The 26,196-nt window shown below is 42.9% G+C and overlaps 1 protein-coding gene across 1 annotated transcript in view; it reads left to right on the top strand.

The window, feature by feature from the left end:
- Window positions 1-19,682: 19,682 nt before the first annotated feature.
- Window positions 19,683-26,196, top strand: part of FHIP1A (FHF complex subunit HOOK interacting protein 1A) — a 108,675-nt gene continuing 102,161 nt past the window's right edge. The window contains exon 1 of the mRNA XM_067551898.1: window positions 19,683-19,769. The gene's annotated coding sequence lies outside the window, so the exon portion shown is untranslated. The remainder of the gene's footprint in view (window positions 19,770-26,196) is intronic.

The raw sequence follows: 26,196 nt of genomic DNA, 5'->3' as shown, positions 1-26,196 counted from the left end.
CTGAGGCCTTGTTTTTTGGCTAAGCTGAGGCCTTGTGCTTGGGCTAAGCAGTAGTAGCCATATTAGGAGTGACAGCAGCCGTAAGCTAAGAAGCTTAGTTTAGCTATGTGGTCACATCTTCACATTCCTGAAATTACATCAAGACAATGTAATATCGGGCCATTAAGAAGGTGCCACTATCCTAATAGTACCTTCAGATAAAGAAACATATCTTAAAAGGTGTAAAGAAAACTTTGTTTAATAGCATTCTGTCTAGCAAGGAATCACTTTTCAATAGTTGTGGTTGTAAAACCTACAGTTCTTATTGTTTTGTTTTTATGGTACCCGATTCTCTATTGTTTATCTGAATGATTTCTGTCTGGTTCTTTGACTGTTTCATAACTAGGTGTGAAATATTTAAATCAATTAAAGTGCTCAGTATGATTGGTCAAAGAATTATTTTGTAATATGATTGGTTAAGGTATAGCTAAGCAGGATTTAAGTTTCACTATATAAACTGAGGTCCAAAAAGGAAGCTCTTTAGAATCTAATTCCAGGACACAGCCCAAGAAGAATCAGAGCTGCCAGACCTCAACACCCTACCAACTGTATTTACAGAAGCTGGAGCCCCCAGATGATATAATCCTGCTTGGCCACCAGGAGAAGTTTGTCTGTCTTATTGGTAGTGGTGAGCATTTTATGCTTAGTGTGTGTATTCTGTTTCGGTAATTGTTAATACATAGAAAATAAGGATATTACTGTATAAGGCTCCTTCACTAGTAAAAGATCCTGCAAACCTGCAGAAAATTATGCCCAGAGTCCTACAAATTGGGAAACGGGGTGGTGGGGATGGGGGGCGTACTTCTATTAATCAGGTTATACCCGGAGCCCTACAGCTTGGGAATGAGTAACCCTGAGCCCTAGAGTGTAAATTGGTTGAGGGTAGGTACCTTTTCCCCCACCCAGAGCCCTACGGATTGGGGTAAAGGTGAGGTGCCCTAGTGTGCTGGTAACAGTCTTTTCCTTTCAGATATGGACCTTACTGGGATAATCTTTCTTGGATTGTTGCAATGGAACTACACTTTAAAATATCTGGAAATATGTGGCATACCGAGAGAAGGGAGCGGGGGAGGAGAGCATGCCCCTGGGTGCTGGCCAGGCCCTCCTTGGACTGGGAAAGGTTTTTGGAGTGAGATCCTTTTAACTATCTTTTTGACATACTGATTAATGTATGTGGTCTTAAAATACTTTGTAAGAATCTAGAGGTTACTGATAGGTGCAATAAATCTAAATGAATAAATTAATCTTTCATTGTATAGATCATCTGGAATTTGCTGAATTTGTTATTTTTATTTAATTATACAGCACTTTTATTTGAATGAGTTTTTATTTTAACCTTCTCTTCCTATTTTGATCTATTAAGTAAAGCCATATTCACAGGTTTGGAATATTATCCTGATGTTCTAATTCATATAGCTGAAGTCATTTTTTTTTTAAAAGGAAAAATATAATATGTAGTAAATACGGTAACTATTCAAGAAGGTAGTTTACCATTGTTATATTAAGGTACTTGTGGTGGAATTTTCTCTCAATGAGACATAAGTACCTTAGACTAACGTCTCTTTCAGATTTCTAATGGTCATTAATATTGTCCCCTCTCTGCTGAGTATTAGCAGTTGTCTGGGGCCTGGCACATTCATTGCCTGTTGGAAGAGAAATCAGTGACATGGAGTATTTTCTTAGAGCTACTTTTTTATCTTATACTATGCTCACTAGTCTTTGCACAGAGGTCTGGGTCAAACATTCCATAGGCCCCCCCTTTCACAAATCTCAGCCAAAACACCAGTGTCTGGTTCCCAGTGAACTCTGCACCAAGAACTGACTCTAGTTAGAGATATTAAGGTAGAGAGCAAACACCATTGATTGCTTCTTGCCACAGTTCCCCAAAGAGAGAAACAACATCACACAACTAACAGTACAAACATTCTAAGATTGAACTGCTTTCTCTGGCTAAGAAACAGAGTTTGTACCACTATGTGTATCAGCGTCATCTAGTGACTCCCACCATAACAATATCAATACAAATATTTTCCACCCCTTTTCCCATCTTTTTAAATGTAAGTATTATTTATTTTTAAAAAAGCCTATTTATTATGCCTTAATTTCCCCCTCCCAAAAATGTATTCTTTCCTACAATTACAATGAAACCTCCATACCCTGCTAATCAATAGGTCTTTTCCTGGAGCCCTTACTTGAAGAGAAGGCCAGGACTACTCACATGAATAAGAACAAACCCCCCCTGGGAATTCAGGTTGTAGAATGAGATCTCTTGTTTGTTCTCTGTTACCGACAAACATTGTGGATTGTTAAATCATTTAAAGTGGGGGTATGATGACTATGGGTCCAATTTTGGTTTCCAGTCTTGTATAAAGTCTGTGCTTTCAGTTGCACTTCTGAAATACTTGAGATAATGGGTTGAGCTGTAGAGAATAACACAACAAACAATTCTGTGTCTCCAAAGCCACAGTTGTCAGCAAAATGAATGCAATATCAACACCTCAGTGTCTGGTTTTCATTCACTCAGGAGAATCAAGGAGAGAGCTGGGCTCTGATACGCAACTAAAAAAACCAAGATATGGAAAAGAAGTAGGGATGGATGGATGGATTTACGCTGAAATATGATCTAAACTGCCAAGCATTCCCCCTCGGTCCCACTTGAACCAGAAGCATCATCCTTCGGGCTCCGCAAACACTTGCAAAAGCAACTTGCCCTGCGCGTTTTCAACGCTTGCATGGAACATGATAGTAAACACCTGGCGCCGGCAGCGCAGCCGCTTGTTTTGGTTCGCACGAGGGCAGCCTGAAGGGGGCGCTGCCGCCGCCGGTGGGTGGGGAGGCTGCCGGTAGGTCAGCTTCCACCTCAGCCCCGGCTCCTCCTCCGGGAGCCTGCCTGCCTGCCTGGGGCTCTCGAGGTGAGTCACACACGCGCCCGGGCCCCGGCTTCCTTCCTAGCGACACGAACTGAAACTTTCCTGTTGTTCCCAAGTTGCTTGGGGGGCTACCGGCAGGCCCCGCGCCTCTCCTCGGCTGGAGGTGCCGGCCCAGCACTAGCACAGCCGCGGGGTTGCAGGACGGCGCCTCCTCCCCAGCGCTGGAGGATTACCGCTGAACAAGCAGAGGCGGATTTACCTGCGGCTCCTCCTGGGAGCCGCCGCCTCCTGCCCCTCCCGCGGCGGCGCCAGTTGTTGAGTCGGTCGGTCGGTCTGTCGGGTCGGGCCGGGCCGGCTGCATCTCCCCTTCCTGCGGCGGCGGCTGGGCCGGGGATTACGGGAGCGGGGGACCAGCGCTGTCTCCAGCCAGGTAGGAGCTGCACTCGCGCCTGTGCGGGCCAGGTGCTGGGGAGGGATGCGTGGGCCGAGGGCCGGCCAGGTTGTGCGTTTGCAGGGGAGGGGGCCCGACTCCCAGCCGGCCCGCCCGGGGGTAGCGCACTGGCTTAGGCGCCCGCCCGCCCGGCCGCGAGCTGGGCAGGGAGGCGGCGCTGGTCTCTGCGCTCTGCGCTTTCCTCCGCGCGCACCCACATGGGGCGCGCAACCTGAGCGGCGGCGAGGAGCCCCCCCGCGCTGCCATGGGGCTCGCGAGCCCCTCACCTGCGCCTGGGGCGGAGGCTCTGGGGAGGCGCGTTGTGCAACGCGCTGTAGGTGTCGGGAGCCCGGAGGGGGGGGCGGTCCTGTTTTGACCTTGCGTGTGGCAACAGGAGCGATGCCGCAGCCCAGCCCCTTCAGTCAGCAGAGGAGGCTCGTGCCGGAGGGAGGGAGGTACGCAACATGTTGAGAGGACGCTTTTGCTCGCTAGAGCTCATCTCGGTGCTAATAACTGTCCCACTTCCCCCATCGATTGCATCGACTCTCTAGTTGCCCCCAGAAAGGGTCCTGCTATCGACTCTTATCTCATTAGGAAGTTAGATCTCCTCTACTAATAGCAAGCCGAGGACTGATGAAATTATATAGGTCATTGGAAATAATTCCAGCTTAAGCGCCTTTATCTTTTTGGTTGAAGGGAAGAAAGGTTTCCCTCTTCTAATGCAAACCGCCTGCTTTGGCAGTGAAACTCTTAGCCGCAAACTTCTCTGATAGTGGCACTGTCAGCTCCGGCTATTCTCCTACAAAAACACTAGTACTGGAGTAAAGAAAATGTTAACTTATTGCAAAAAACACTGTCACCGGATAAATGTACTATGCATGTATCTGGTGCATTTATAACACTAATTGTAAATTACATAAGAGATTATTGCATCCGTTTTCTCCCTGGACAGCTGTTTTTCTGTTTGTTTTTTATGTTGTTATAAATCACTTTTCTTTTTTTTTGGGCTAAGGTAGTTCATCACATTCTATAGCAGACTGTTCCCACTTTTCTTTTTGTGTCTTACAACCTCCATCCCTTTCCAGATTGAAACACACAGACCACAATAACTATTAGTGCTAAAATGCCTGAGATTATGGACTAATTGATTGGTCTGTCCTGTTAAAGTGTTTCCTGCGTGGCCTACCCTTAAAGGAACGCTGTCAGAAATGTTTAACAAAATGTTAAAAAACATACTAATGTGTGACATTTCTTCTGTCAACCGTGGTTACAAGTAACACGTAAGGTCCTGATCCTGCAACCTATCCTGCACAAATACATTGTTGTATCCATGTGGAGGACCATTATTTTTAATGGGGCTCTGCATTGATAAAAAGACCTGCCAGCATGGAAGAGCTTCCAGGATCAGTGCCTATGATTTCTATAACTTTGTGCATTTTGCAGCATTCTAGTCTTTTTCATTGTTTTCCCTCTATGGTTGGTTTCTCTTATTTGCATGGATCTCTCTCACAGCAACAAAGAGCAGGAAAACAATAAGTGTGACCATAAAATCACAAAAACAGATATGGGAACTTGGGAGCAGATGTTTGTATCTGAAACTACTTGGAACAAAAGACTAATTTGTAATTGAGTGTGTCCCTTTAAGATTCCTAATCATAGCCCTCTTCCTCTCAGCTGAGCTACAATGGACTTCTTCAATATCTGGTAGTGCCTCTCTTTACCTAGTGGGTTGCTGTTGACAAGTGCAAGGGAGGTAAGAGATTCAGAATCAGAATTGGGTCTCTTCCTTAGCAATATACAATATAAGGTTGGGCATTTGACTGGCCCAAAAATAATTGGCTAGATGACCAGTCAAATATTTGTTAAAATATTGTAAAATGTCAAAAAATGGTCCATATATCTTAACTGATTTATTAGAACAGTAACAAAAGAGAGTAAGACTTTATGGTTTCCAATAGGCTTAAGTCTTAGATGTTTATACCTAATTATAAAAACCAAGTTATTTTAACTCTGAAAATGCAAAACACAAATGAAATGAAATTCTGAAAAATGAAAGTATACATAATACAATCAAGACACTGTCTACATCAAGAGATTCTTGCTGAAATGTTTGATGGTATTTGACCGTGATCAAATAATAGTTGTTCAATTGACCTTATTTGACCACTCAATTGACCGGCTTGCCAAGCCAAAGCAATAGAGCAGCAGTTCTCAACCGGTGGTATGCAAACGGCGGCAGGGTTTCGGCGGAGGGCATTGTTCCCCCCATGTAACCCCGCCACCGACGCAAGTCGTCTCCCCCCCCCCCCCCCCCCCGCCGCGAAACCCCACCACTGCCGAAAGTCCCCTCCCCCCCCCTTTTTTTCCCCAAGTGGTTCTCGGGGGGGGGGAAAAAAAGGTTGAGAACCGCTGCAATAGAGCAATATTGTTAGGTCATCAGTCCAGTACTTCAGCTAACTGTGTTAGATTTGTGTGCTCTGTGTAGATTTTAATCTTGTGATATTAATATAATTTGTACACTAAAACTTGTAAAACAAGTGGGAAAAATTATGGGTTGGAAGGTGATACATTTTCAGATTTAGGCCCAGATCCCTGCAGTTGGAGCTGTGCAAATGATTCCATTTGTTTACACAAAGTCCTATAAACTTCAGTGGAACTATGTACAGGTGCAGGGAGGGGGTCTACTTGCCTGCTTGGGACTGATTTTAGATTTGGGGATTAATGCTGTAATGTACATAATATGTTTTTTGTCCTTTGCTAGTTTGGGCTTCATGTATGTGGAGGTTAGAGAGAGGCTGGTGGAGAGGAAAGGGAAAGACTTCCAAACTTCAGGCTTTGTCTCTATAAGTACAAGTCGTTGCAAAGGGAAACTCTGTCTGTGTGATACATTGCTGTGATGGAGAAATTGGTTGCAGTGGCAGAGTTGCCAGAACCCTAGGATGCCTTTTTCTGCTGTTTTTTTTCAAGATAGATTTGATCAACCATTTTCTACTACTTTAAAAAAAAAAAAAATCCATTTATTGAACAAAAGAGAGATGTGTATGGGGAAAAAAGAAGGGAGTTTATAATTTGTTTTGACTTTGGAAGTTGATGACACCAAACCCATAAAGGAAAAGCTACTTTATTTACTTTGTGAACTACATTCTTTGGATTTGACTGCATCCATCTTGGTCCTGGCTGAATTACAAATTATTAAAAATAAAACTGGATTATTTGTTTTCTTTTTTAAAATGGCATCAAACCTTTCTAGACTTCCAGTGTAATAACTGAGAACTCAGAAACTGGGAAAACAGCTTCTGACATTAATTTATTGGAGTCTGTGGTACCAAATTTGAATTTTAAAATTCAGTGTCTGCTTTTTCCTTTCAAAGGAAACACTAATTTTGCCTCTGAAGTGTTGAATTCTTTTCAGTGTACAGCACAGCTCTTAAAATGTATAGGGATTTATGTATACAAATGCTGCTCTTACCTTGAATATCTTACTGTACTATTACACTACAAACATATCCTCAGCCACTCTCACAGAAAGTTTTATAGTAGGAGCTTTTTCATCCCTGATTGGGGTTGTCAGAATATGGGTTACCCCTTAGTTACTTGAGTTGCATATTCCAATATTTAACATGTGGCTCTAATCACTTGGCTTGGTGCTTATCCTGAGATAACCTTATTATGGCTCTTGTATTCTCTCTCAAACATAATTCATCCCTGTGCTGCGTGAGAATTGGCATACACTTAGAGCAAACATAGTGCCTAGTATAGTTGGTACACACTCCAGGAGTTTTTCATAACCCTTTTCTCAGGACACAGTCCTCATGACACCTTGTCTCAGGAGTTTGCCATGCTGTGGTGGAGGATGTGAATTGTGGAGCAAACCAAAATGTTGCGCTCTTAACTGTCACTGTTCACTGTTGCTGTGAACTAAAAGGTACCTAGTTCATGTTAACGTAGTCCAGTTTCAAGAGGACTTTATTAATGTCCCTAAGTACCTTTTAGTTCACGCCACCAACATCCACACAGGGCAGTTAGAGCACAACATTTTGGTGTGCTCTGTGATTCACACCCTCGTAGTCCACAACGTGGTGCAGTGTAGACACAGCCATAGTCCTCACCCTGACCCATGTTTTGTTGCTTTGTCACAGTTATATTTTACTTATCTCTTTCGGTCTTTTCTTGAACCCCAACATCTCTTCCCCTTTCTCCCTACTCTCCCTACCCCACTGATTTTGCATATTTGGCTTACTAGTCATTTCTGATCAGCCAAATAAATGTTCATGCATTGACCTGCTTAAGTTCCTTTCTTTCTGTGAATCGTAACTATGTACAGTTTTGAACTTCCTTGAACCCTTTTTAAAGTGCAGTGGCACTTTAAAAGTGGCACTGCGTCTGTTGCAGGAAGTTTTGCTGGCATAGCTCTACCAGTAAAACTTCTTAAGCTAAATCAGAAAAAGGCACTCTTATTCCACAATAAGAGTGTCCACACTTGTGGAATAAGAATGCCTTTTTCTGATTTAGGTTAATCCTCATTAAAAGTGGATATATTCTATGCACTACTATATTGCATTTGGACAGGGTCATATCAACTTTCTAAGTACATTAATCTAAATTGGTATAACTGCATCTACGCTAAGGCCTTTACTGTTTTAGGCCTGGTCTACACTCTCATGCTTTGTCTGTACAGTAATATCAGTTAGGGACATGGCTTTTTTAGCAATATTTTTATACCAACAGAAGTTCTAGTGTAGACGCAGTTATGCCAGCAAAGAATTACTGTGATGCTGTAGTTTATTTCGCATGGGGAAATGGTATAAGCTATACCAGAAAAGGGACTTTTTTGGCAGCATAAACTGTCCATTGTAGGAGATTTTGCTGACATAGTTCTGCTGGTAAAACTTCTTAAGCTTAGACAAGGTCTGACTCTATTGCTGCTTAGCAATCAAATTGGCACAATGTAAAGACTTGGGACTACTCCAAAATCAAACCTAGCTGCACTCAGAAACACTGATCTTTCTAGCTGGTATTACTGAGAATAGAACAAAGAAGCTGGAACTTTCTGGCAGTTAACACAGCTAATGTCTAGTATGGATACTTCTCAAACATTTGTTCCAGGACACACAAGTTTGTGGCATATCTAGGTAAAAATTCTAGTACAGGAGTAACCAAGAGGTGGCATGTGTTTTTAATCATGTTAACTCAATTAGTTTAATGTGATTGAGAAGCCCCATTAAGATGCAGTCTTCTTTCCTAGGCTACAACACCGCCAGCTTCAAATTTAAGCTATGGTGGGAATGTTAGAATTAGTCTGACTGCTGATATTGTTATGTCATCTGGACCTGCTTTGATTCTTTCATAAGTTTCAGTGATTGCATATAAAATTTAATGTTTTGTATGAAGTCAGAGCAAATTTGCATGTTTTTAGCTGTACTTTTGAGCAGGTGTAGTGGAAGATGGGTCAGCATTTGAATTTTAAACTGAAATGGTTACATTTCAGTGTACTAGAATTAGTGTGTGTACTATTAAGCAACACTGGAAACTAATAAAATAACTAAATGTTTTGGTTATTTTTAAGTTTTATATTAGGGTCCAACAACTTAAGCACAGTATTAAAAATGAATAACTATTGCAAATGGAGCTATATACTTTTTCCTAGACAGACGTAGGTGCATAGTTTTAAATATGTGCGTATATAAGAGGATAATGGCTTTAGAGAAATCATTATAGTGGGGTATCAACATTCAGCAATTGTGCTCTGGCCCCATCTGTAGTGTGAACATTTTGTTTGGTTTCACCCGTTATAGTTATGTAGCTCTAGGTTTCATAGTGAGCATATAAGACTTGCTCAGTTTGAGGCCATGTCTACACTAAAAATTCAATCAATACAAATTGTCAGCATACAGCTGCTGACATTTGTATATTGTATGGGTGTGTGCAGACTTGGCTGCTTGCGTTAGCACTGTGCATGCTTGTTAGGAGTGCTTCCATCAAGGCCACATAGTGCGATACAGTCTGCATAGGTATCCTAACCTAGTGTGCCTCGCACTGCAGTCTGGCATAGTGCCTTTTGGGACGTTTTGGCAGTGCTTTGTGGGATAGTAGAGAGTCGGCAAGAGACTTCTGAGAGCTAGGGGTTAAGTTCCCACCATTTTACTTTCTATATCCCATAATATTCTCCACATCCCATAAAATTTGCCTGTTTTTAAAACTCCCACTGTCCTGTGTGGCTCATTTCGGTGTCCGACATCTCTGTGACAGAAGCTTAGAGACTGCAGAGCCTCAGCACAGTTCTCTTGTGCATTGCTACTACAAGGGTGCGTGATTCTCCATTGTTTGCACATCTTGAGGGTGTATTGTTAGAATTGGGATGATGCGGAGATAGTTGATGCTGATGGCCATAGTGGAAAAACAATGCCAGATTGCTCCTGGCATTCATGGAGCAGCTCCTCTCAGTGCAGCATCATTTTTAGGCTCAAGAAATGAGCACTAATTGGTTGTGGGATCCTATCATCAGGCAGGTTTGGGATGACTAGCAGTGGCTGCAGAACTTTCTGCAAAAGGCCACATTCCTGGATTTGTGTGCCAAGCTTGCCCGAGTCCTCCAGAGCAGGGATACCAAAATGAGTGTCATTGACAGTGGAAAAGCAAGTTGGGATTGCACTCTGGAAACTTGCAACATCAAATTCCTATTGGTTAGTGGGCAATCATTTTGGAGTTAGAAAATCCATCGTGTGGGCCATTGTCATTGAAGCGGGTAAGGCCATTAAACATCTTCCGCTACACAGGAATGTGACTTTTGGTTATGAGCAGGATATAGTAGATAGATTTGTAGCAGTGGGTTTCCCAAACTGTGGTTGGGTGACAGACAGCACACACAGTCCTATTTTGACACAGGCCAACTTTGCCACAGAGTACATCAACAGAAAGGGCTACTTTTCTATGATTACGCGAATACTAATAAATCTCCAGGGATGCTTCATTGATATTAATGTGGACTGGACAGGTGCATTATGACTGCATCTTTAAAAAAACAGGACTTTTTAAAAAGCTGCAAACAGGGACACTCTTCCCCAACTCGTGCATTGACAATGGGGATATTGTAATGCCCCTAGATATTCTGGGGGACTCAGCCTACCCTTTGCTCCCCTGGCTCACAAAGCCACACACTAGCCACCTCTACAGCGCTAAGGAAAGATTCAGCTATTGGCTCAGCAGGTACAGAATGACTGTTGGATGTGCTTTTGGTAGATTGAAGGTATGCTGGTCGTGTTTACTCACTAGATTGGATCTCATCAAGGAAAAACATCCAAGTGGTTATAGCTGCTCATTGTGTTCTGCATAATATCTGAGAAGTGAAGGGGGAAGAGCTGCTGCCAGTGGTGGAGGGGTGAGGTTGACGACCTCCAGTCTACTGAATCTGAACAGCCAGACACGAGGGCTATTAGAAGAGCCAGCCCTGGAGATATGTGCCCAAGGAAGTCTTAATGAGAACATTTTAAGAGCAGCAGAGTTCTCTGTTGATTTTCGTGAAATAGAGTTTGTCTTGTGTATTTTAGAATATTCTGTATGTTTCTTTGAATTCTCTAATGCTTGGTATACATTTACAAATGTGGTTGAGTCTTTGTCTCCTGCTAAGTATTCTGCAATGCTTTGTGTGAACCAATAAAGATACTCTGACTTTCCAGAAATAGAGCTTTATTGTGTGCAGATCAGCAATTAACAAAATTAGCATGCAAACAAACACATACAGAGCTAAGGGTGAACCACAGTTTACAATCCCAAGTGAAAATGGAAGTAAATAGTAAACATTTATGTCCATGTTTGTGAACAGTAGCTCATTTAAGTTCATAGTGGCTACATACATACATACATACCAACTAATCTGTGGTTTTATGGATCATTACATGTAACTATGTCTCTTACCCCAGCGAGGAGTGCTAGGGCTAAGGATGAATGTCATGGGGCCATGTGTAAGGTTGCGGGAGGGCAGTGGGGAAAGTTCTCCAAGGACTGCAAAGGCTGCTGAGGCTTTGGTCTTTGGATCTGCAGATGAATCATGGTCTGTGAAATTTGGGTTTGCTGCTCTCAATTCTTCAGCCTGTACTCCAGCAACAGATGTCTCCATTCTCTGTCTTTCTCCATGGTCTCATACTGAAGGGCCCTTCAAACCTTTATAGTCTGAGGTGATTGTGGCTTGGAGGACCTCTCTTACATATCCTCCCTAATCCTCTTCTCTTGATCAGGGTCTTATGTTCAGCAGATGTAGAAGAGGAACCCCTCAAGGCCTCCAGGTCAGAAGCTGCTGATTTTAAAAAACGCAGACAGATGCACCATTAGATTTATAGTCACAATGAAAAGGGAAAGATAAGTCTCAAAACTCCCTAATATTATTCCTATAAATACCCTTAACAAGAAATGCTGGTTGACTTTTTACCTACTGCTCTCCAGCTCAAACTAGCTCAAACCATGGTGAATGTGACCTTGCTGGGAAGAGGGAAGATGCTCCATTGCATGTAGCTATATAGTTTGGCCTCCCTCCCTGGGTACAGGTATTGTGAAATGACAGTGAATGGCACTATTTTAACAGGCAGTGATTTTTTGTGGGGGTGGGGAAGGCCTGCTGTCTCACTCCTGGTGGTGACTGAGACAAAGAATCCAGTTGCTACTGGTGTCCTGAAGCCGCCCAGGCCTATATCCCGCTAGCTTGGTAAAAGCTGTGGTGCCAGTCAAGCTCATCATAGAGTGGTGTGGAAAACACCACGATTGCCGTGGAAGAAACAAGGCTGCCATTTCTAGAAATCTCTGGGAGAGGCGTGCAGAGTATCTTCATGAAAGTTTCATGGTGATCTCTCAAGAGGTTAAAAGAGAGTCTGATAAGCAGAGTAGTAATGCAGACAGTCTTCTGCTTCCCCCATTCATACCGCAATGAGCCACATAAATGAAATGCAGACGCCAATTCTATCTTGTCTGTTCTATCTCTACCCAAGCACAGTGTAAAGCATGAAGGATTCTTTCTCCAAGAATCAGGCAGCACAGACAATACTGAAGAGGTTTATTCACGATACTGGGAAGTCTGATAAATCAGCTTCAACTTCCTGGTGTTACAGTGGTCAATTACATACACTTTCTTATCGATTACATTGTACTTTTAAAATTCTTTATCTATTCACTTACAAATACAGACATTGTCACATCCGGAGAGAACAGTGATAATGGTCGTTACATACATGCAGAGACATTTTAATCACTCTACTTACATCAAGGATGCTAGGGCTACACTCGGGGTGGAGGGTAGGGTGGAGGAAGAAGGGGTTGGGGTTCTTACAGATAGGTGGCAGATGAGACAGAAATTCTAAAAGCAAATGTGCTGTTCTCATTGGAATTAGAATCACTAAGAGGACATCTGGCTTCCAGAGCCATGGGATGCTTACACTAGCCATTGTCCTTGAGGATCAGGTATGCTCGTTAGCCATTTACATGAGTTTCGACCTACAACTTGTTAGCTGAAAACAACTTCAAGCCTTACAACAGGATACTGATCTGATGTGGATTGTGTAACTGGACTGCCACACAACCTTTTTAGAATGTGCTCCCTTTTCATACATCATACCAGTAAAGGAATGAAAAGTCAATACCTGTCTTAACTTGCGAATGTCCAAGTACCATTTTTAAAGGCAGAACAGAGGGGGAATAGAGATGAGGTAAGAAGGAAAGGAAAAACAAAATTAACATGCTTACCCAAGCTTCCTCCTTCTTCATCACTAGGCTCACCTGCACTTGTCGGCCAGGACTGGCTAGACTCTTGTGGCATTTCAAACAGTTCCTGGCTCATGGCATGTTTGGAGTCCCCTGCTGTGTCTTCCTCCTTGTTGCTATTCCCAGCAGGGTTCTCTGTCTTGGGCTCCTTCAAGGTATCCACAGTAGTATGTGGGGGACTGATGGAGTCACCACCAAATATGGCATGCAGTTTGTCGCAGGGCAGATCTGCAAGGAAACATGAGATCTCTTGTTGTCTTCCCTTGCTTTGTGGTCTGCCTGGTATAGTTCCTTTGCTTTCATGCTGCTCTGCTGCTGATTTCTGCCATGGAGATGCTGGCAAAGGGACATGACAGTCTTCTCGTAGATGTCAATATTTCTGTGACTGCTCTGTAGCTGTGCATGTGCAGCTTCTTCTCCCCACAATCTGAGGAAATCCAATACTTGTTGCCTACTCCTGGCAGCTCTGTGTATGTGTGTGGCGTTGGTTAGGCAGGACACACAACAAAGGTGAGCTGCTAGATGTGTTGACCAAGGTGGCTCATCAGGAAAAGGCATTTAAAAAAACCCCTATGGGTTTTAAAGATGGGGCAGGCTTCCAGTCTCTGTGATCACTGGGCAATGGAGTTCAAACTTGGAACCGAGAGGTCATTATTGCAGGGTCAGGACAGTGTGTGACAGGTGCTGGAGGACTGCAATAGTTGTCACAAGTAATGCAGTATCTACACTGAAACTGTGTCAGTTGACCTCAGTAGGTCGACTGTGGTGCTGCACTGCTTGGGGAGGTGGTTCTACTGCACCACTGTACCAGGCCACTTACACTGATGGGAGACAAATTTTAGTGTAGACACATGCGTAACTAGATCGACACAAATGGACCTACATCGACCTTACTTTGTAATGTAGACCAGGCCTAATTAAAAATTGTCTTTCTAATTACTAGCTCTTAAACTCAGCCTGGAAACTGAAAGTCAAACTGTTTTCCTTTTGCATCTAACTACCAACAGGAAAGATTTTGCTATTAGACTGTAGCTGATTATTTAGTTGATGATATGCAAAGCAGAAGAGAATTCAGCTTGCTTCCTCACTACTGGACTAGCATTACAGCATTAACTGCAGTAGAAATGTTTGTCTAGAAAGTAAGCAGGTAGCTTGAATATGGGAGCAGGGAGCAGTTATGTTGAATAGGAAGGTTTATTTTTATAATCACATTTCAAGGATGAAACGCCTTGTTACATTGGGACAACTTGTGCTACACGTGGTGAAGTTTCCTATTTAGGCATGTGTGTAACTCAAATAAATTATGCTTACACATCAGAATATAGCCTATGATACATAATATCATAAAGCCAAATCACACCCCCTAAGAAAAATCCAAGCAGAACCAGATAAATCCTGTGAAGTTAGTCTCTTGGAGTTTCTGACAATCCTTCTTAGAACTGGGCTGTCCATGAGGTGTGTGTACAGATTCCAAATCCCACATGAATCTATTGAGGAAAGGAAGTTGCACTCCCATGGTTGTGCCTTGCCTCCCTTCCTCTCTGCCTGCCAGCATGGCTCCCTTTAGAACAGTGGTTCTCAACTAGGGGTATGCATGCTCCTGGGGGTATGCACAGGTCTTCCAGGGGGTACATGAACTCATTTAGATATTTGCCTAGTTTTATAACAGGCTACCTAGAATGCGCTAGTGAAGTCAGTACAAACTAAAATTTCATACAGACAATGGCTTGTTTATAATGCTCTATGTTCTATACACTGACATGTAAGCACAATATTTATATTCCAGTTGATTTATTTTATAATTATATGGTAAACATGAGAAAGTAAGCAATTTTTCAGTAATAGTGTGCTGTGACACTTTTGTATTTTTATATCTGATTTTGTAAGCAAGTAGTTTTTAAGTGAGATGAAACTTTGGGGGCATGCAAGACAATCAGATGCCTGAAAAGGGATACAGTAGTCTGGAAAGGTTGAGAACCAGTTTTGTGTGTTGGATCAGTTGTGTATAGTTTAAATGTCCTTTATCTTTCCCTCCCTAGAACCCCAGGAAAAGAAAAGCTTTACTGAAATGGTCTGTTTACTATGATACAAACAAAAATAAAGACAGTTTAACAAAAATTGCATTTGTGATTCATTGCATTTGTCACCAAGTGATAAACTGTTTTTGAAAAACGAGAACTTCATAGATCTGTGTATTATAAAAATGCTTGGTTAATAACCAGTCTGTTTGGAAGGATTTCCATACTGGAGCCACATCTATGCTACAGTGCTGCAGCTATGTTGCTGTAGCATTGTAGTGTAGATTCTTCCTACAGTGAGTGAAGGGTTTTTTCCATTGTACTAGGTAATCCACCTTCCAAATATTTTTCCATTGACATAGCTGCATGCACACTGGAGTTTAGGTGGGCATAGATATGGCACTTGGGAGAGTGACGTGGCTAAATGAATCACAATTTTAAGTGTAGACCAGGCTTACATGATTTGTGTTGCAATTCAAGTCATCTTGATAAAATGACTCATGAAGAAAATTCTTTCATTGTTAGGCTATACCGAGCAGGGTGGATTGATTTTCAGTGAAAGCAATTTAAATCACCAATTTTAATCCTGATTTAAACCAGCAAGTAGAGGAAACTTTGATTTAAATAAACAGTTTAAATCTTGTTTTGCATTTTACTATTTAGTTAATTTTTCTAAAGAGAGGTTGATTCTCATTGGTTGATAGTCACTAAGACATGTTGATTTGCAACTAAATATAGCCTTTACACTAAATTTGGTGCTTCACTGTATCTATACACATTTATTTAAGCAATTATATAACTTAATTTACATGTATTTGGATTCTTAATTTTTTCTTTTTTATTATGTTTAGAAAATGGTGAATGATGCCTTTCTTAGTTACTAAACGATTGATTTTTTTATTTTTTTTTTTACATTTGATTTGTCTTCATTTGGAAATTCAAAATCAATTAAAAGTGCACAAAAAGCATTAGTTTTTTAGAAAATACATAAGAAAATAAAGTTTATTAAAACATGTTTTGCATTTAAAACTAACTTATTAAATAAAAAAGTAGTGAGTGAATTGAACTGATTTGTTTCTGGTCACCATATCCTTCAAGATTTTAGAATGAGTAGATCTCATCCTCTCATATTTATTTATTTTTCTTTAGGTTGGAAGAGGTAAATAAACTTTCCTGCTTTTTCAGTTCCTAATCAGTTTCTTAACTTGGAATGAACTAGTCATTTAACTGTTCTAGTTGAATAAACTGAAATGAAGAAGGTATCTCTCTCTACCTGCAGAAGAGGCTACTGCTATCAGAAACAGGTTTAGCATTTAATCAAAACTCTGTTTCTGGTGCTTAGCCGGTGACTTCCAGTGATTTTGGTTTTCTTTAAAACTTTGGTTGCAAATGTATATTGCTTAATACTATTTTTTGTATTTAATTTTAAATGATTTTAATAGATCATAAGTTTAGGCCTTAACATAAGTTGTCATAACTTCAAATTTAACTTTAAATAGATTAATTTAAAAAAAAACCCTGTTTTAAATTTAAATAAAAATCAGATTTAAATTAAAAAACAGGTTTTTTAATTCATCATAGATTTATATCCATCCTGACAATCAAGAAGCCTGTATTCTCTAACTGTTGTTATAAACCACAATGTAATATGTTGGATACAAGAAAGAACTCTTAGCAGAATCAGTGGCATGTTTTTTGCATGAACATTTCCCTCTAACTCTCAGTAAAATTCAGCAGCACAATCTGATTCCTTCTGATGCCAACTTAAAATGTGAAAGTTATAATACTTCAGTGAGGCTGTGTTGTCTTAAGTTTTAAGCTATGAATACTTATTGCTGGTCATACCCTAACATCTGCCTACGTAGTGCATCAAATAGTAGAAAGTTGATGTTCTTTGTGAAGTAGTGGCAAACCTGTTTAGGTCACATGAGCTGCTATTGATAATACAGTAATGCTGCGAGGTCATGAAATGTTGACATAGAATTAATGCCTTTTAAATCTAATCCTTTGCTACTTTTAATGATTACAAGAAGTGGTATTTGTATAGAACTTTTGGCAGAATATGTTTAAATATTCAGAGATAACATGAATTTTACATCTCGGTTAAAAACAGCAACATTTGGGATTTGTGGGGGAAGAGACTTGAAAAATGCTACCAGAATCCTATTAGCAGGAGGAATAAACTAACTCTCCAGAGGTAGCTATGAAAGATGTCATGGAACAGCCCCACCAGCAAGGTATAAAGGGAACACACAGGTGAGAATCCCAGCTCTCCTCTTCCCACTAGCGGGGCTTCCAGATTGGGGAAGGGTGGTTCACCTGTTATCCCTTGATCTTGCTTGGGGACTCCATCTTTGTGTCCTCCTACATCTAGCAGATGCATAATACATTTGGAGTTTTGTAATCTCTCTCTAGTTGCTGGATATGGTAAGGAACATTTTGTCTCTGGCTGCTGTGAAGAAAGGACATGAAAGAGGCCTCTGTTATACTAACCTTCTAGCTGTCCCCATCCCCCAAATTTTATTTGTCCAGTAGCAGCATGAAATAGTCATAATTCTTGACAATTTCAGTTCTTACCATGAGATTATGAATAACGGAGTGAAATAATATGGTTTTAGGGTCTTATTTTCAATTTGTTGCTATTCAGCAAATGATCAACAGTAGAAGCGCTGCAGATTCAGGAAGTCCACGCTCCATTAGTTAATCTTTGAAATTTGAAGTGAATAGATATATTTGCATTCATGCTAAAAATGTATATGTTTGCAGGCTCTCATGTGCTGGGGAAAGCTTCACTCTGTTAGTCTGGCAGAGTGGACTTTTCAAGCTGTGTGAGAGAGGAGGAGGTAAATACTTCATCTCATTTTTGTGAATTTCAATTTAGCAGTGAAGCTGTAGCTTTGGATTCTACTTGCAAGTAGAAATAAAATATGTGGGCATGTAAAAGGACTTTCTTTTAATTGAAAACAACATATGCACTTCACTGTTATTGAAGATTAGGTTCATTATGAAGTTTTTACACTGTTATTTTTAAATAGTTAATTACTGTGTTATATCCTATATGTCAAATTAGGTAACGGGCAAAAAATTCATCTTTTTTTTTTTTATGATGTTTCATGATCCACCTGTGATTTTTTTGTTTTGTTTCTGTTACCATGTTTCAGGTTATAATGTGTTTGTGGTATTGTTGTGGTATTCTTTTGTGGTATAATATTTTCTCCCAAGGACAGGAAATTGTTTGGTTCAGAGTATATTACTGTTCATCTTTCCTAGTGCTAGATTGGATGGTGTAGGGTATAGAAAAGGGACACTTGGTACAGTTAAATCTCTAAGGCAAACTTTCATTTTGAGTGTAATTCAGTATTCTCTTATGGTGATACTCTGGGCTCCTAGTTTATTGCAAAAGGGAACAGGTTATTGCTTCTTTCACGGAAATACTACTACCCCTTGGCCTCTCTCCCTCTTCTCCCCCCGTCTCCCCCCAAAAAAAATCTTTGGAAAAGTTGTTATAGTTTCCTGTGTCGTTCATATTAAAGGAAGAAAGTGAAGAAGGAAAATATTTTTAACTTTAACTTTATGGAGTTCTATCTGTCTTATTTGTATACTGTACATGAGAAGTTTGATTGGTGCTGAAAATCTCACCTTTCCCACCCACTGCTTTCACTTGCTCTTCAGCACCGCAGTATTCCAGAATATTGGTTGACTCCAACATCTTAAAAATATAAACAAATGTAGGTATTAGTGTGATTAACATATTTCAATATATTAAACCATGGGTGAAATCCTGGACTCGTTGAAGTCAGTGACAAAACTCCCATTGACTTTGGGAGGTCAGGATTTCACCCTATAACTTTTTACAACGAATGTACTTTTTCCAGTCTCTAGTGTTTCCATGAATTATTACTGTACTCTTTTTCTTTTGTGATAAGAGTGGTGTGTCATTCAGTGCTTCACTTTGGGAAATTTGTGTGTGTGTATTCTTCTCAGTGAGTGTGGGATGTTTTTGTTAGGTTTTTTTTAAAGTGCCTGCCATTTGTGCACTCCAAAAGCAAAACATTTTGTCTTAAAAGTACTTTAGATGAGCAAAGTCCATCCTTGGTAGGGATTATTTATCAGAGAGGTAAGCCTCTCCTTCCCCCCTTACCCATAATGGACTCTGTCCGCGCTCTTGCCCAGGAGCCAGGGCCGTGGTCGGAGCTGGGAGCTAGCCTGGGGCTGAGGCTGGGAGCTGGAGGCTGCATCCAAGGGCTGAAGCTGTAGCTGGGAGCAGAACTGTGGATGGGGCCGTGATTGGGGCCGGTGATGCGGCCAAGTCCGGAACTGGGGACAGGGACGGGTGGAGCGAGTCTGGGTGGCACTCCCTTCCTTCCCCACCCCCCACTGGGGGCTGGCCCCAGTCACTCCATGCTTTGCTCTCCTGAATATTCCTCCATGCCCCTTAGGTGGGCGTGTCCCACAGTTTGGGGACCCCTGATATAATGGATAATTTTGTTAGAAAAAGTTTGCTAATGGTTTTATGCGGTATCAATATTGGAATCTCTTTAAGTCAATCAAATTCTTCTTTGAATGTCCAGGAAGTGTGCCTCAGTTAGCTCACTGGTGTAGCTGCAAATCCATGGGAAGTGGCACAGACTGGCCTCCCGAGAACAATTCCACCTGCAACCGTAGGTATGTATTTGGGTGGCTAGTTTGTGCCATTGCAGCTATGCTATTCTTTTTAGCAAGCTAGCTCTGTCAAAACTAGCTTGGTTTTGCCTTCTTGTGATGTGCTGATTACAATGTAGACATACCCAAACTGTTCAGTTTTTTGTTTTACTAAATAAACTAAACTTCTAAATTTCACATTTCTGAATATCACGTGGGTGTCATCATGATCCAAATTGTAATTCGTAAATTGGTGGAAAACCTAGTGAATCTCCAGAAACTAAAAAATATGCTATTTTTGGTTGATTTACTTAGGAAGGAACTGTACAGTTGTGACATTGGCCTCCAGGGGATGCTGAGATAGCTTAAACAGGGCAAACTGCAATGAATGGGGCAAGCAAAGCCATAAATACTGGTGAAATACTGGTGGATTTCTTCCCTAAGGTATACCAAGCCAGCAACAAACAGCTTCTGATGACCTCACTGGTCATTCAGTGGATGAAAACACAGTTTCCTTAAAGCTATCCTGCCCTTTGGCTAGCACCGGACAGTCAAGTCAAATATGATGGGGATTACTGAAAATCTTTATCCATCATATGTAAAAAAAGTTCTGTCGATCCCAAACGATCGGACACATTACCAAACAGGTGAATGAATAGTTCAGATCTTACCCCAATATACACTTAAAGCCAATGCTTATTAACTAAACTAATATTTATTAAAAAAAGGAAAGAGTAATGGTTAAAAGCTTAGTGTATATATACACAGATGAAAATAAAGCTCATAGGTCAGTTTCAAAGTAGAGATAACTGAGTTGCAAAGTTCTTAAATTGCAAAATGTCTGAAATTACCGAAACAGCTTGGGGGTCATCAGTCTTTGTTTAGAGCTTCTTTGTTAGAAATCCAGTCCAGAGAAATGAAGACTAAATAGTCCATGTGCAGAGTTTGTTCAAATTCTCCCGTGAGAATTAGCAGGGTGATTCCAGACTGGTGCTGGGGTCCGAATCTTGCAATCCAAAATTTCACTGACAAGGTTGGATGGATTTGAGATAAAAAGGATCAGTCCACTAGAATCCCTTATAGATCCATGTAAGCTGATCATCTTGACAGCAGGTACTTCATTGAACGATTAATAGGTGATTACTTGTGGCTCTAAAATATCATCTCCTATGTCCTGTGCACACTGGTAACTAGTTACGTTAGCACAAGGTGATTGGCCATTTACAACCATTCACAGATGTATACTATTTAAACTTCAAAGAGAAATAAAAACAATAGTATTGTTACATTCAGGTTCCATCTAAATGTTCATATATTTATTTTGAACTGTTAATCAATAGAACAGTGAAAGACAGGAAAGCAGTTTATCTACATTGCTAACCTCTTAACAAGGTATATGTAAACAACATCAAATAAATACCAACAATACATTTGCATATCCAAGATCTAGTCTACGTGTAAAGAATGACCCTCACTACCATTGTATTTTCCTATAATATGTCTCTAAAGGTCAGATTTGGGCCATGCAATTTGTAAAGTTACTTAGTTTTTTCTGGCCTAGTGTCACAACTGTTGTTAGTTTTTATCCATTCAGGAATAATTTCTTATTCAGTACCTGGGGCCTATTGTATTTTGTTGTTTGTATAGATAATAATGATTAAAAGTTAAACAAATCAGTATATCCACAACACAGTGGAACCTTTCAATTTTGTCCCAGGAATCAGAGCCCAGTAATGGTAATGAAATATCTGGGAACCAGAAGTCTTTTCACATGCTAAGCTAAGATGTGTCTTTTCTCCTTGAAACTAACCGTGTGAATTCATGTAACCTGAGGCATCTAATCTCTGGCCACTTTCCAGGACCCTGCTGTTTCAGAGTCCAAAATTTACCTTTAAATCTGTTGGATTGGACAGACGTCCCCCCAAATATCTTTTCTTTAAAATCCACTCTTTTATCAAAAGAAAATTATAGCATTTGGTTTTTTGTAGACCTTTATTTAAAAATTGAGTATTTTGCAGTTATACTTCTGGCTCTGTTGTAGCACTAAATTAGTGAAACCTGGGTTCAATCAATAATTACGTCGATGCAGAAATAAAGAAGATTTTTAGCTGGTGTGACAGGGCCAGACCTGATGGCTAAAGGAGAGTATTGGAGGGGATATATATTAACCCCAGGATCAACAAATCCTTGTTCCCTGGGTGATTCAGCTGGGGTTACTCCAAGTCAATTAGGCCAGTTAGGCCAGCTGAGGCCAATTAAGGAGCTTGCCACAGCAGTTAAAAGCCTCCCTGTCAGGCAGATAGGGGCAGCTGGAAGGGAGTTGAGAGGAGGAGTGGAGCAGAGCAGAGCTGCTAGGGAGCATAGAGTGATTACTGTTGCTACCACAACATCAAAGATACTGGAGTTAAGGAGAAGCCTGTCTGGGCAGGGCCAAGGGTCATAGGCACAGAGGCCTGAAGGAGGACCCGGTTGCTCAGATAACTAAGCAAAGGCGTAGAGGTGGGGTGACCTCACCCAAACGGAGAGGATCACAGGGACAGAGAGACCCACGGCGTGGAACAGGGAAAACCCTCACCCCGGTTTCAGGGAGCAGATTGCGAGCAGTGGGGCCAAGGACAGGCAACCCAGGGAAGGTAGTAGCCCTCATGAACTAAGCGGTTTGAGGCTACTCCTCACAGGGTCCCTAGATTGGGGCCCGGAGTAGAGGGTGGGATTGCCCCCCCCCCCCTTGCTCCCACCCAGCCATACTACCATCGTAGCTGAAAAGAGAGCAGGACCCGCGGCGGGACAGAACAGGCCACCCTCGCCACAACTGGTGTCAGGGGAAGGATTGTATTGTGCGCAGCGGCTGAGAGAGAGAGAGGAGAGGGGGAAAAAAAAAGGAGAGGGGAGTTTTTCTTTCCCTCCTTCCGCCAGAATGGAAGACATGGTCAAGGCCCTCATACATGCCACCACAGCCCAGCAAGAGGCCACCAGGGCCCAGATGGCCATGCAACAAGAATCGGTGCGGCTCCAGCAAGGGACCAACCAGTTGCTGATCAACCAGGCCAACCAGGATCGGGCCATCTTGCGAGAGGTGGTAGCCCAGCTGAAGACCCTGACCTCCCAGACTCTGGGGCCTGACGGGATGTGAACACTATGGGCCACCAGTTATTTGCAAAAGATGACTGCTGAGGACGACATGGAGGTGTACCTCCTTACCTTTGAGAGGATAGCTGCACATGAGTCTTGGCCCCAAAAAGCCTACTATGACCTACCCACAGTAGCTGCAGCTGATTATCACCAGTTGAAAACGGAGATCCAGGCTCGATCAGGCTGTGCGGGCCCAGAGGTACCATGACTGGAGGTACCAGGAAGGCAAGGGCCCGAGGTCGCAGCTGTTCAATCTTGCCCACCTCGCACAGAAGTGGCTGCAGCTGGAGATCCATCAGCCAGAGAAAGTCCTAGAAATTCTTATCGACTGGTACATGAGGGGGTTACCGCCAGACCTCCATGCTTGGGTAGGTCAGAATGACTCCTCTTCCTACGATGAATTGTTTTCTTTAGTAGAAAGACGAGTAATGGCCAGGGGCCTTTCCCGACCAGTCAGAGAGGACTTGCCCTGAGTCAAACGACCTACCCCAGTTCCTGGGATCCTGATGACTGAGAGCCTGGGGAAGACCAGGTGGAAGACTAGGGAAACGGAGGGCCCACTGAAGGCTACTAAGGGATGGGTCCACTTGGGCGGGGAGAATGGGGGCAGACCCCCTAGCCCAAAGGACAAAGTGGTACCTCGAGCTCCCTACTGGTGCTATGCATGTGGGAAGTGGGGGCACATAGCAGCCCAATGTCCCAATGCAGAGGAGCCCATGCAGTGTAACCTGGGACATTGGGCAGACTCCTGCAGCCTAATCCAGCTTGTGGCGGTAGCACTGACCCCACATAGATATACGAGGACCATAAAGCTAAACGGAGTTGAGACCCTGGCATTGGTGGACTCTGGGAGTGCCATCATGCTCATTTCAGGGAAATTTGTGAAGTGAAGCCAACTGACACAGGCCAAGCACACGGGTAACTTGTGTCCATGGGGCGGTTAGCTATTACCCAATTGTCCCAGTAAATATCGAGGTTCAGGAAGGGGTCACAAGGGTGACAGCGGGGGTGGTTTCCGGGCTCCCGTGTCCCATCCTCCGGAGTTTGGAACCCTGCTTCCCCCGGAGGGCTTGGGTGAAAGGGAGAACCCTAAAACTACTGGGCTAGCTTCTCTCTATAGCCACCCCCTGATATTCTCTGAGATCGCCCAGGATCTATTCCCGGCCCCTGGGAAGATCCAAAAGACCAGGGCTGAAAGGAGGGCAGCTAAGGCTTTGGGTACCAGGATTTTGACCCTGGGCTTAAAGCCCACCATGGTAGGTAGGTGGACCCGGGCCGCAGTTAGAGAAGCTGCCCCGAGAGAGGAAGGACTCAAAGCAGGCCCTGAACCAGGTCTCCCCAGCCCAGAGGAAGGGGTGGAGTCAGGCCTATCTGAGCTTGGACTGCTAAGCCTGATACGAGAGAACTTCAGCCGAGATCAGACCGAGGACCCAAGATAAGACAATGCCCGAGCAGAAGTTGCAGAGATAGATGGAGTGCCCGTAGAGGGAAAAACTCTGAGTCCGGGGCCATATTTTATGATGAAGGGGGACTTGCTGTATCGGGTCACGGAGGTGAACAGAGAGAGGGTGCTGCAGCTCTTAGTGCCCCGGAAGCACCAAAGGGCCATGCTGAACTTGGCCCACAGCCACCTCTTTGGAGGACACTTAGGCATAGAAAAAACCCTGGCCTGGATTCTGAGGAGGTTCTTTTGGCCAGGTGTACATGAAGAGGTTCGGTGCTATTGTGCGAGCTGCCCCGAGTGCCAACTACACAGCCCCCAGCCCCTTTAGTGCCCCTCCCCATCATAGAAATCCCATTTGAACGGATTGCCATGGATTTAGTGGGTCCCTTAGAAAAAATGACCCGGGGGCACCAACACGTATTTGTCGTCCTTGACTATGCTACCAGGTATCCAGAAGCAGTTCCCCTACAGAATACTACCTCTAAGGTAATTGCGACCGAGTTGGTGACGTTTTTTGCCCTGGTGGGGCTATCCAAGGAAATATTGACAAACCGTTTATGTCCCATTTATGGACCCCAAACTGATAAAGGACTTATGTACTCTGCTACATGTATGGGCCCTATGAACCGCTTACCACCCTCATACTGACGGCCTTTTGGATAGGTTCAATAGGACTCTCAAGACCATGATAAAGAAGGTGGTGAGTTGAAATGGGAAAGACTGGGGCACCTTGCTACTGTATCTCATGTTGGCCATCCGGGAGGTTCCCTGGGCCTCCACAGGGTTTTACCCCTTTGAGCTACTATATGGACACCACTCCCTGGGCATCCTGGACATTGCCAGGGAAATTTGGGAGGGGGAGCCATGTAATCGACCATGTGTTTCAGATGAGGGATCAGATAGCCCGAGTCACCCGCATTGTACGGGAACATTTAGAGAAAGCCCAGGAGGACCAGCGGGTCCACTATAATCGCCAAGCAGTGGTTCGACAATTTCAGCCAGGAGACCAGATGATCATACTGGTGCCCACTGCCGAAAGTAAGCTACTGGCCCAGTGGCAGGGGCCCTCTGAAGTGATCGAGCCCATGGGGGAAACCAACTATAAGGTACGACAACTAGGGTGCCGCAAGCAAGAGCAAATCTACCATATCAACTTATTGAAACCTTGGAAGGCCCAAGAAGTATGTATGACCCTACCGCAGGCAGTAGAGCCACTCAAGCAAGTGAGGATATCCCCTGACCTTACACAAAATCAAAAGGTTGAGGTGTCAGAGGTGGTAGATCGGAACCAAGATGTCTTTGTGACTAAGCCGGGTCGAACAATGGAGGTTTTTCACCAGATCATCACAACCCCCGGGGCCAGGGTCATGATGAGGCCCTACAGAATTCTGGAGGCTAAGAGGAAGGAAATTAAGGCTGCGGTAGAAAAGATGTTGGAGCTGGGGGTCATAGAAGAATCTCATAGCCAGTGGTCTAGCCCAATTGTGCTGGTGCCTAAGCCTGATGGCACTACAAGGTTCTGCAATGATTTTTGCTGACTGAATGAGGTTTCTCAGTTCGATGCATACTCCATGCCCCATATAGACGAACTTGTGGACCGATTGGGCAAGGCCTGCTTCCTGACCACCCTTGATTTGACCAAGGGGTATTGGCAAATCCCTATAGCTAAAGAGGCAAAGGAAAAGACAGCTTTCTCCACACCAGACGGGCTGTTCCAATACACTGTCCTCCCCTTCGGACTACCTTCCAGCGCCTAATGGATAAGTTGCTACAGCCCCACACCCTATATTCTGTGGCAAACCTGGACGATGTGGTCATCCACACCCCAGACTGGGAAACCCACCTGAAGGAGTTGGAAGGAGTATTGAACACCCT

Source organism: Emydura macquarii, unplaced genomic scaffold (genome assembly GCF_026122565.2).
Source record: "Emydura macquarii macquarii isolate MOO-44397 ecotype Brisbane River unplaced genomic scaffold, CSIRO-AGI_Emac_v2 contig_1363, whole genome shotgun sequence".
Lineage (NCBI taxonomy): Eukaryota > Metazoa > Chordata > Testudines > Chelidae > Emydura > Emydura macquarii.
The sequence above is the reverse complement of the archived record's forward strand: the minus strand, read 5'-3'. Positions and strand labels throughout refer to the sequence as shown.